This window comes from Nannobrachium achirus (assembly GCF_963921795.1).
Source record: "Nannobrachium achirus genome assembly, chromosome: 23".
Taxonomy (NCBI): domain Eukaryota; kingdom Metazoa; phylum Chordata; class Actinopteri; order Myctophiformes; family Myctophidae; genus Nannobrachium; species Nannobrachium achirus.
This window is the reverse complement of record NC_137830.1, coordinates 49,577,379-49,584,623: the sequence shown is the minus strand read 5'-3', so window position 1 is coordinate 49,584,623 and position 7,245 is coordinate 49,577,379. Positions and strand designations below refer to the sequence as shown.

The 7,245-nt window shown below is 42.0% G+C and overlaps 1 pseudogene across 1 annotated transcript in view; it reads left to right on the top strand.

The window, feature by feature from the left end:
• The window catches only part of LOC308308959 (ankyrin repeat and sterile alpha motif domain-containing protein 1B-like), a 376,529-nt pseudogene that overhangs the window by 187,511 nt on the left and 181,773 nt on the right, over window positions 1–7,245 (top strand). Inside the window, exon 6 of the transcript XR_013963389.1 lies at window positions 5,307–5,386. The product of XR_013963389.1 is annotated as an ankyrin repeat and sterile alpha motif domain-containing protein 1B-like (transcript). The remainder of the gene's footprint in view (window positions 1–5,306; window positions 5,387–7,245) is intronic.

Below are 7,245 nucleotides of genomic sequence, written 5' to 3'. Positions count from 1 at the left end.
GTGCAATTGTAACTCGAGGCCGTTTTATTAAGAATAGAGCGTTCAAAGTGGTTAAAGTGGACTTTCATCCAAATGGTAGCATAATTAGTCTTCATTAAGTTTCCTGAGCTGTGGTTTTGATTTAGTCCAGGTTTTGGATCTTCTTAATCTTACAGTATGTCCAAACCGCTCATGACGGATGTAACATACTAACCATAACTATAATTAACCGTGTGTGTGTGTGTGTGTGTGTGTGTGTGTGTGTGTGTGTGTGTGTGTGTGTGTGTGTGTGTGTGTGTGTGTGTGTGTGTGTGTGTGTGTGTGTGTGTGTGTGTGTGTGTGTGTGTGTGTGTGTGTGCGTGCGTGCGTGCGTGCGTGCGTGCGTGCGTGCGTGCGTGCGTGCGTGCGTGCGTGCGTGCGTGCGTGCGTGCGTGCGTGCGTGCGTGCAGTGCGTAATAGCATACTGTACAGGCGGGTGACAAATGAAAGGAAAGATCAACAGTATCTGAGTGGTGAGGTTTTCTCATGATTAAAAATGCTTCATGATGTAGTTTAAACTAAAGTGTTGTAATCATGACAAGAACCTTACAAAGACACTTGATGTTGGTCTTAGCTTTTAATTTGTCACCCGTCATGGTGACAGGAGTTTGTAGAAGCAGGAACCCTCCATGGAAGTATAACTCAAATGATCACAGTGTCAAATCACTGTCAACTAGTGCATTGGCTTAGTGAAATTACCGTTACGGAGCGGATAAAAGCGCCAAACCTTTTTTGAGGCTTCTTTAGGACCTAACGATGGATTTTATATGGGTAAACATCATGGATTTTTGATGTTTACCTATATAATATCCATATCAAGTTGGGCTCCCATAGACTTTCTATACAGGAGGAAAATACCCAGAAAAAAAATCTGCTTTAAGTAGGATGTGAGGGGTCTAACTAGGGGTTTGTCATGATTCTGAATCCATTGCAAGCATTTGTTTTGCACAAAAAACTTTCATTGGGCTAGAAATGGCCCCACAAAGTGATGGTTTAGTGATGAGTCATCATTTTTCACAGTTTTTTGGGTGTTTTTGGGGGCTATTTCTAGCCCAAGGAAAGATTTTTGTGCAAAACAAATGCTTGCAATGGATTCAGAATCATGACAAACCCCTAGTTAGACCCCTCACATCCTATTTAAAGCAGATTAAAGCAGATCCTACTGTATAGAAAGTCGATGGGAGCCCAACTTGATATGGATATTATATGGGTAAACATCAAAAATCCATGATGTTTACCCATATAAAATCCATCGTTAGGTCCTAAAGAAGCCTCAAAAAAAGTTCGGCGCTTTTATCCGCTTCGTTTCGGTAATGTCAAAAACCAGCGTTAAGCAACTGAGCTATGATACATCCCAGTCAAGTCAGTTGACATGAAAACGTTTGCGAACCAATGACACAGAAACATGCGTTTTTCAAAAATGATTTAGAAGATACTTATAGAATCGGGTCAAAATATTCAAGGACTTGCACACATTTTCGTGATTTAAAAATAAATAGCAGATCTACAAGCTCGCAGCGCGGCACTCGGTGCGACTTACTTGTAAGTAAGTCACACTTGCAACTGATTGGTTACATTTCTGCACTCTCAGACGCACCATTATTTTACTGTGTAATGTACGTCAATGCATGATGTTAATATACATTTGTATTGACAGTAATGATGGCCTGTAATATAATGTATTAAGCTTTGTCATTTATTTTAGATCCAAGAATGGGGCACACAGCAGTGACACCCGCCCCATTCCTCCAGTTTCCATGTGTTGCATCATACCACTGACTATACTGATGTATTATATTGTGTTATACTTGGTAGGGATGGGGTTGATATGGACTTAAAATCAATATATATTTCAAAATGTTGCCTTGATCTACGATTATTGTTCTTTAAATAGTCAAAATAGCCGATCTACGAGTGACGCGTTGTGAGCTTATAGATGGGTTATTTCAACTATTTTTGCACACGACCATTGTACAAAGAAGCATGATGCATGCGTTTACAGTAAGTGGTTAATCAGACTTAGTTGATTATAATAAAATCAATTCCATGTTTTCCCGTGTAGATTCATTACAATTTGATCATTTAATCCATCTGTGCCAAATCTGTGTCACGTTAGATTTTCACCACTTTAACCATTATTTTATGCTTTATCTATTGAAAACATACACAAGCTCACAAACTTGTAGATCTGCTATTTTTGAAAAATTGCGAACATTTGTGCAAGTCTTTGAATATTTTTGACCCGATTCTATAAGTGTCTTCTAAAATCCTTCTTCTAAATCAGTGGTCCTCAGCATTTTTTTATGTCAAGGACCCTCAAAAATGCATTTTGCCGCGGACCACCGATCTTTGTATATCTGCTATTTTTCAATAGTTAAAGCATTCAATAATTCTAGGACTAAATGGTTTAATTTGGGTGAATTGTCCAGCCCTGGGTGCTATTAGTAATGCAGGTTTGCATTTTAAAGGACAACTTAGTTTTTTTTACAACAAGGGTTCATATTTTAGATTGTAATTAGAAAAAGTGAGTGTTAAAATGTTTAATTTGCTTCGTTCTATTGTTTTATCGCGTTTACCTTGCTAAAATATGGGGCATGCTTACGCATGGGGGCATGCATGATACAAGTGGCTAAATATGTCTTTTTAGACACAATAAGCCAGCAGTTTCTTTATTGCTATTTACAGTAACACATCTAGCCCCCATAAGTCACATCAAACCATGAAAGGTTGTGTTGTATCTTGGGAATGGGCTCAAGCTGGTTGCACACTGCTGCGTTTTTCGGGCCGAATATCGGAGTGAATTTCAGAGAACGCAAATAAAAGAATCTACCTCACGTTATGTCAGTCACGTTTGCACACTGCCGCCCGTTTCGCGCACCACTCTGTCCCTTGCTCTCTCTATCTCCCTCTCTCCCCTTGCCCTGAAAAACGCATTTCGCAACGAAAAACGCAGCAGTGTGCAACCACCTTAATTCTGTGTAAAATGACATATTTAGCTCTATTTATCTAGATCTCTAAAACAATAGAAATGAAATAATTTTAACACTCATCTTTCATATCCTTTAATTACAATCTAAAATATGAACCCTTGTTGTAAAAAACTAAAGTTGTCCTTTAATGCACAATGTGGTTATTCAGGTCATTATGGTCATATTTCATATTTCAGTCATGTTTGCACCCAGGGTTCAGTGCAGGGTAAAGACTGCTTCTATAAACATGTTTGCACCCAGGGTTCAGTGCAGGGTAAAGACTGCTTCTATAAACATGTTTGCACCCAGGGTTCAGTGCAGGGTAAAGACTGCTTCTATAAACATGTTTGCACCCAGGGTTCAGTGCAGGGTAAAGACTGCTTGTATAAACATGTTTGCACCCAGGGTTCAGTGCAGGGTAAAGACTGCTTGTATAAACATGTTTGCACCCAGGGTTCAGTGCAGGGTAAAGACTGCTTCTATAAACATGTTTGCACCCAGGGTTCAGTGCAGGGTAAAGACTGCTTGTATAAACATGTTTGCACCCAGGGTTCAGTGCAGGGTAAAGACTGCTTGTATAAACATGTTTGCACCCAGGGTTCAGTGCAGGGTAAAGACTGCTTGTATAAACATGTTTGCACCCAGGGTTCAGTGCAGGGTAAAGACTGCTTGTATAAACATGTTTGCACCCAGGGTTCAGTGCAGGGTAAAGACTGCTTCTATAAACATGTTTGCACACAGGGTTCAGTGCAGGGTAAAGACTGCTTGTATAAACACGTGATCACAGTCTGGCCTTGTGCCTTTTCTTCTCACCACTTGAGTCCTGTTTTATACTTTTTGTCATATGACGAATAGCGGAAAAATAGCAGATCAACAAGCTCACAGCGCATCATGATGCAATGTGTTGTACGTTTATAGATCGGCTATTTTAGAACATTAAAGTCGTGACAGAAATTCAACATTTTCTACATTTTAGAAAATGTTTGACTTGGGACTTTACCACTGGCGTAGCCCCCTACATCCTCCCGGTGGGGGCTCCTCACCGCAGGTGATTGGAATAATGACTACATTTGGGGGAAAAAAAGGGGTTTAAAAAGAATTTGCTGATTAAAAAATAAAATAAAAAATCAAGAGGAGGAAAGTTACATAATGCTGCTGCATTTAGTGCTCCAGACATGAACGGGTTAAATGTCCAGCGTGCCGCCCGCAGGCTCCTATACGCGTCCATTGTCTTATTTTGAAGGCCAGAAGTCCATTGCGTAAACACTTCCGGTTTGACGTCATGATGTCATTCACCGGAAGCGATCGTCATCAACATGCGGTTGTGTAATGGCGGATCGTTGCTTTTCAACATGTGCTTTATTAGCGAGAATTTAATGCCATCCTTGGCTTTAAAAGTGTTGTTTGGAGATAATGGACATTAAAGATGCGATTCCCCGTCGGCCTCCATGTTATGGATTACTATTTTGTGCACGTGGATCCGTGATGATGATGAATCGGCGAGGCCGATCGTGCCAGGACCTTCCGCCGGACTACAGGGTAGGAGAACCGGCGTTACTCCATACACAGTACTTTTCGCGAGTATACTCGGGATCGGCACTCTAAATACTTGAGTATTTTTCACGAGTATTCTCGGGATTGGCTACAAATGAGTTAATGTGATGAAGAGAAAGTGACTTGTTTTGATATGCCGTCGGCGTTGTGTCAAGTCTGTATCAAATATGATGGCTTATCTCCTGCTGCCTTCAAAGCTCTGATGTCTCTTTTGATGTCTGCTCTGACTCATGATCATAATGATGATGATGATGATGCAAGACGTGCAGAGAATGTTAGAGAGGCAGGGGCTGACATTTCTAAAAGGGCCTTTTGGTGGAAATATCGAAAATAGCAGAACTATTTTCGGTGCTTGATTATACCACATAGAGAGGGCAATTCTTTCAACATAAGATGCTGCATTCAAGTTCAGGAGAGTTTGAACAAGGCAATTCTCTTGAATGCTGCCTTCAGGTATGGCATGGAAAGAGGGGGCATTTGCATTTCTTTCACCGTAGTGAAAACTGCATTCATGGTCTGGAGAGGGCACTTTTTACAGACGGATAAAAGGGCAGGGGCTCAAGACCCCTTTGATGTCTATGTGTGCACATGCCTGATTAACATTCTTCTTCTTCTCTCTCTCTCTCTCTCTCCCCTCCCTCTCCCTCTCTCTCTCTCTCTCCCTCCCCCTCTCCCTCTCCCCCTCTCCCTCTCCCTCTCTCTCTCTCTCTCTCTCTCTCTCTCTCCCCTCTCTCTCTCTCTCTCTCTCTCTCTCTCTCCCTCCAGACAGAGAATGGCAGTTCGCTCCATGAAGCTGCTCACTCTCTATGGGAAGATGGATGTAATTCGCCTCCTGCTTGACTCAGGTGGGACTTCTCTTCAGTGGTCGTCAGTTCAGAAAAGAAAAGGTATGGCAACATGACTGGTGTCTAAGACACCAGTCATGTTGCCATACCTTAGCAACAGGCATGATACATTTATTTTGAGAAGTACATTCTATTTTTTCCCCCGTTTCTACGGTTTCTTGGGCTGGATATGGCAGCCTGGAACGGTTGTTCAAGTGCAGGCTAAACCTGGCATGTTAGAGTAAACGTGCCACAATTAACAATAATGCATTTCACCTGTAGCTGACCTACGGAACCTGGGAATATACCTTTCTGTCAAGCTGGGGAGAATATAAGTGTGGAGAATATAATTATAATACCTTGTTAAAGTGACCATGTTGTGAAATTTTGCATTTATTGTTGTTATTTTACTGTATTTAATTTAACAACATAATAACCAGCACAGATGGACAAAGAGACATTCATGGATTTATATTTAAAAGTAACTTTTATTTTCCCCCCTGGACCCAGGGTATGGCAGCTGCATACCCCTGGACCCCCCTGGACCCAGGGTATGGCAGCTGCATACCCCTGGACCCCCCTGGACCCAGGGTATGGCAGCTGCATACCCCTGGACCCCCCTGGACCCAGGGTATGGCAGCTGCCATACCCCTGCTTCTCTTCCCAGATAGAACAGATATATTTTCACCCGACCAGCAGCGCAAGTTTAGATTCATGATGCGTTTTGCAGTGTGTTTGCAATTCATAATGTTTTCCCCTTCCCTTCCCTGAGCCGCTCTTATATGATAACACAATGGTTCTCAACCTGTGGGGTCGGGACCCTAGTCCCCGGATTATTTTGGGGGGGTCCCCAGATTATTAATTTAGTCCCCAGATTATTAACTTAGTGTGCAAGAGAAAACAAACAAAGTACATGGGTATAGAGGGTATATGCACATTTCTATAGTGACAATTTAAGGACTTTTTAACTCTTATTGTGCCGGGATAGTTTGGACCTTATTGACGTTCGGGGGTGCCAATCCCGAACTAGTTCGGCTTTTTATAATAAAAAAAAAAAAACATCCAGAGGCCTTACCGAAGCACCGGGCAAAATTTTCGAGCCGGGCCGCCGGCCGTCATCTGTTTACACGGCCCGCGAGAGCGTCGCGCCGCCGATATTTGCCATCCACTCCAATGCAATCCAGGATCTTTAGAGCTCATTTTCTCTGTTCCATGCATATCCATGAGGTGTGCAAGATTTAATCACGGCTAAATCGCCGAAAATAGGGCTTCTAAAATGCTTGGTAGCCAATAGCTAACTTCAAGCTAACTTCATCCTGTTCCTGTTCATGCACAAAGGAAAGTTTTCAGGCGCGTCATGGCTGCGCACGGCTTGTGCATATACAGCGTATGGCTATGGTGGATTCTATGGCCATTGGGCGCCCTCTAGTGGTGATTCTGGGCACTGAAAGGGTTAATACCTCAGAAATTAACAAATTAAACATTGGCCAAATTGATTTAGAGGCAGAAATTGTGAAAATAACAGATCTACATGCTCACAACGCCTCGCAACGCGATAGCAGCATGTAGATCTGCTATCTTCACAACTGAACCATGTTATACTAAATGTAATGACTCAATTAACTCTTAGTGCTCGTCCCCGTTGAAATATGATTATTTTATCTGAAAATGTGGATCTACAAGCTTGCAGCGCGGCACCGAGTGCCGTGCTGCGAGCTTGTAGATCTGCTATTTTTCAATAGTTAATGCATGAAATAATGGTTAAAGTGGTGACACGGCTATGCTTTAAATGGGTTAAAGATAAATATGTATTCAAAGATTAGCAACATTTTTCAAGAGTCTTCAAAAACAGCCGACATCCTACAACAGTGGTCCTCAAC